The sequence below is a fragment of the Acartia tonsa genome, chromosome 15 (genome assembly GCF_053477335.1).
Source record: "Acartia tonsa isolate MP-2025a chromosome 15, ASM5347733v1, whole genome shotgun sequence".
Classification (NCBI taxonomy): domain Eukaryota; kingdom Metazoa; phylum Arthropoda; class Copepoda; order Calanoida; family Acartiidae; genus Acartia; species Acartia tonsa.
In genome coordinates, this window is record NC_137274.1 from 2,069,571 (window position 1) to 2,074,944 (window position 5,374).

The following is a 5,374-nucleotide window of genomic DNA, read 5'->3' on the forward strand; positions in this document are numbered from 1 at the left end:
CAATATTTTTTATTGGGAGACATTTAACTGTAATTTTTTACACTGGTACCCAAAGTTTTTTTTAATTTGTTGGCTCAGATACTTTGGGTACTTTTACAATTAAAAACATACATACTTCCTTTTATTGAGTTTTATCTTTAGAAGGGGTAATTTTGTTTATTATCATTGTGGATCCTATACCTAACCTAAAAATATTGGAAGTGTTTTTAAAGAATAAGACAATGGACGATAATTTAAAGTACCACACCCCTTTTCTGTAGTTTAAACTTAATTCTAATGGTTGATAGGTTAAAACACTGATAATTATTATAATTTAAGATTAAAAAGTACCCATATATAATATTTATCTAGAGAAAATAGGTTATTATAAAACTTTGGATACCAATATGATTTACAGTCCAATGTCCCCTCCCTCTTTGTATAAATTATATTATCATATCTTCAAAAATTCTGTCCGTTCGTTAGTTGAACATAGTCATACTTATAATAAAGTAACAGGATGTCTGTAACATGTAACAGAGGATATCGCTAACCGCTGAAACGATATGATGCTCCTTTACAGCGAAGCTTCTTATAGGTTTAGCTAGGGAAGGTTCATAGCTATTTTGGGGGAGGGTATCTCCAACCCATAAGAGAAAACGCCCCCTAATTTTTATAACTAGAATTGAAACTAAAGAGTCAACTCCCCCTTCCCCCCTTTGTCAAGTGTACCTAGAGGCCTCTAGGTGCGTATCCGCTAGTTTATAATATATATATCCTATTATATAAAGTAGTAAGCTTTTTTTCTGTCTGTGGCGAAGGAACTCGTTGACCGCTGAGCCGATATGGTTCTCCTTTAAAGTGTGAAGCTTCTTATAGGTCCTGAGATGGTTTTAGGATAATTTACGTTTATGATTAGGTCTGGGTAGGTATGGTCTTTGGCTATTTTTCTACCTTTCCATATATATCACTTCGAATGTAGAGGTCCTAGATAATAGCATATATGTAGTATTGTATTTATATGAAGATTTCTTTTTTTCTCTCTCTCTTTCTTTCTCTCTATCATTTTCTTTCTCTTTCAATGTTTTAGAGAGGGGTCAATGGGCTGTTTATTACACTAGTCCCCCAAAGTTTTAAATAATGTTTTCTTATTAGTTAGTTTAACAACTTTGGGGACTAGTGTTATAAACAGCTCATTGACCTTCTCTCTCTCTCTCTCTCTGATATACAGTTGGTATACATGAAAAAAAGAAAGAAAATGAGAGATGTAATCAAGCTAAAGAATAAGATAACATACCTAGTCAAAAAAAAACTTTAGGTACCAGTGTAATTTACAGTCCAATGCCCCTCCCTCCCCCCAAACCTTTGATATTTAGATTATTGTTAGGTACCTACTGTTAAGTTTCTCGGCGTTTTTTTTTTTGGATTTCCTACAGCAATAATCTGCTTTCCAAACAACATTCTGATAACAAGGATGACAACGCTCATAAAAGCGAAGCTATGAAATGGAAGGACAAACGAACATTAACATTAGTAGAGTGTCAGAACTGAATAAGCAGAATATTCACGCAAAAGTACAAACAATAATTTTGTAAGTGAATTTGTTGCAAAACTGCATAAATAGGTGACACTGTTTATGGACATACTTACATTTTTAGGACCTGATTACAGAGATGCTACGCTTTTAACATTTTACCTAGTTGTAATAGGAATCAGTATTCAAATAATCAGATGAATAGGATAATTTTAACATACAAAAATTTGTTGTCAAAAAAGTAAAAAATCAGCATGTTTTAAATGGACGTACGGACTTTTTGATAACGATTATAGAGTTGCTGCACTTTCTAAATCGTACCTAACTGTTATAAGAATCATCATGCAAAGTTTTAAATTGATAGGACAATTCTAACCTTTTTGAATTAACGAAAAGAGCTATCCGTTACAGACCTACAGAAGTAGGTACCTACCCTAATTATACAAGGGCTTTGATTTTACCAAAAACTTTCGTCTGATTTGTCAAAAGTGAAGCTTTTCTATTATTTGGGTTGGTCCTACCGTAACTGTCAGCTCTTTTCGCTAATTTAGGCATGTTAGAATTGTCTTATCGATTTCAAACTTTGCATGAATATATCTATAACAGTTAGGTACAACTTAGGAAGTGTAGCAACTATATGATCGTTGTCAAAATGTCAATACGTCCTTTTTATCAAAATTCGGAATTTTAACTTTTTCCCTTTTTTTTGTTCTCTCAATATTTCTCAATTCACTTTGTCTGTCCGCCCGTCCTTCAGTCTGTATTGTTATGTAATTTTCTCGGCTTCTATCTAAGATAGATATAATTATAAAGGTTTGAAGCTGAAGTTTTCAATAAGGGGGGGGGGGGGGAAGTTTTGCCACTTTCGCGTAATCCGTGATTATTAGGCTAGGTATTGATGTGAGACTATAGGTTATTTGGGATAAAAGTTTACTTTTGGGTAGTACTTCACGTATATTTAATCATTTTTTGGATAGGTCTCCAGGTTCAGGTGCTGCAGGCTGGAAGGTGGTTTCTGGACAGGTAAAAAAAATTTAAAATTTTTTTTTGAAGAGTTAGAGATCAAATTATTAAACAAAATATGCATCTTTATGGATATTATTGACATATAAGAAGAAAAAATTGAAATCGGCCTCCAGGTTCAAGTGCTGCAGGCCTCCAGGTCCACTCTGGACAGGTAAAAAAACAAGTTTTTTATTTGAAGAGTTAGAGGTCAACTTATAAAACAAAATATGCATATTTTTTTATATTATTGACATATTTGAAGAAAAAATTTAAATCGGCCTAAAGGTTCGAGTGCTGCAGGCCTCCAGGTCCACTCTGGACAGGTAAAAAAAACAAGTTTTTTTTATTTGAAGAATTAGAGGTCTACTTATAAAACAGAATATGCATTTTTATGGATATTATTGAAATATCAGAAGAAAAAATTAAAATCGGCCTCCAGGTTCAAGTGCTGCAGGCCTCCAGGTCCACTCTGGACAGGTAAAAAAACAAGTTTTTATTTGAAGAGTTAGAGGTCAACTTATAAAACAGAATATGCATATTTTTTGATATTATTGACATATTTGAAGAAAAAATTAAAATCGGCCTCCAGGTTCAGGTGCTGCAGGCCTCCAGGTCCACTCTGGACAGGTAAAAAAACAAGTTTTTTTTTTATTTGAAGAGTTAGAGGTCAACTTATTAAACAGAATATGCATATTTTTTTATATCATTGACATATTTAAAGAAAAAATTAAAATCGGCCTCCAGGTTTAGGTGCTGCAGGCCTCCAGGTCCACTGTGGACAGGTAAAAAAAAAGTTTTTTATTTGAAGAGTTAGAGGTCAACTTATAAAACAGAATATGCATCTTTTTTGATATTATTGACATATAAGAAGAAAAAATTTAAATCGACCTCCAGGTTCAGGTGCTGCAGGCCTCCAGGTCCACTCTGGACAGGTAAAAAATCAAATTTTTTATTTGAAGAGTTAGAGGTCAACTTATAAAACAGAATATGCATATTTTTTTATATTATGGACATATTTGAAGAAAAAATTAAAATCGGCCTCCAGGTTCAGGTGCTGCAGGCCTCCAGGTCAACTCAGGACAGGTAAAAAAATAAAAAAAATTATTTGAAGAGTTAGAGGTCAACTTATAAAACAGAATATGCATTTTTTTGTTATTATTGACATATTTGAAGAAAAAATTAAAATTTGCCTCCAGGTTCACGTGCTGCAGGCCTTCAGGTGCACTCTGGGCAGGTAAAACAATCAAATTTTTTATTTGAAGAGTTAGAGTTCAGTTTTTAAAACAACATTAGCATCTTTTTAGATAAAATTGGCGTCCAGGTTTAGGTGCTGCAGGCTTCCAGGTGAACTTTAGAGACTATTTTCAGGTATATTTCCTATTTATTTGATTTCCCCCCTACTTTTTTTTCTATTGTATATGGTAGTTATCATATTCATTGAAACTTTTTGATGGATCCCAGTGACCGCTGTTGGCCATTGGCCAGGTAAATATCCAGGTAATTTTTGAATTTAGAGGAAAGGTATGTATTTAAAAAATGGTTAAAATAAGATAATACAGTAAAATTAATCATTTAAGGCCTCAAAATGTGTGTCCAGACAGGCTCCAGGTCCTTTAATTTCACTATATTATTATATTTTAAGTTTTAAACTTATTCTATTTCGAAATCTTTCTTCTAAATTCCAAAATAACCATTTGAGATATTCACCTGGCCGGCAACAACCAGCGTTCACCAGGATCCAGGTAAAAGTGTCACTGTCCATATAAAAAAGTAAAAATGTATGATACCTACCTACCATGTTTTAAAACAGGAAAAAAGCAAAAATACCTGAAAATGAAAGCCTGCAGCACCTAAACTTGAAGGCCGATTTTAATTTTATCTTCAAGTATATTTAATATATCCAAAACAAAGCATATTTTGTTTTATAAGTTGACCTGTAACTTTCCAGATAAAAAGACTTAATTTATACCTGTCCAGAGTGGACCTGGAGGCCTGCAGGATCTGAGTCCGATTTTAATTTTTTCTTCAAATATGTCCATAATATAAAAAAAGAAGCATATTCTGTTTTATAAGTTGACCTCTAACTCTTCAAATAATTTTTATTTTATTTTTTACCTTTCCAGAGTGGACCTAGAGGCCTACAGGACCTGAACCTTTAGGCCGATTTTAATTTTTTCTTCAAACATGTCAATAACATCAAAAAAGATGCATATTCTGTTTTTTAAGTTGTCCTCTAACTCTTCAAATAAAAAATTTGATTTTTTACCTGTCCAGAGTGGACCTGGAGGCCTGCAGCACCTGAACCTGAGGGCTGATTTAAATTTTTTTATTCAAAAATGTCAATAATACAAAAAAAGATGCATATTCTGTTTTATAAGTTGACCTCTAACTCTTCAAATAAAAAAAAATATTTTTTTACCTGTCCAGAGTGGACCTGGAGGCTAGCAGCACCTGAACCTGGAGGCCGATTTTAATGTTTTCTTCAAATATGTCAATAATATCAAAAAATATGCATATATTCTGTTTTATAAGTTGACCTCTAACTCTTTAAATAAATTTTTTTTTATTTTTTACCTTTCCAGATTGGACCTGGATGCCTGCAGCACCTGAACCTGGAGGCCAATTTTAATTTTTTCTTCAAATATGTCAATAATATTAAAAAATATGCATATTCTGTTTTTTAAGTTGACCTCTAACTCTTCAAATAAAAAACTTGTTTTTTTACCTGTCCAGAGTGGACCTGGAGGCCTGCAGCACTTGAACCTGGAGGCCGATTTTAATGTTTTCTTCAAATATGTCAATAATATCAAAAAATATGCATATTCTGTTTTAAAAGTTGACCTCTAACTCTTCAAA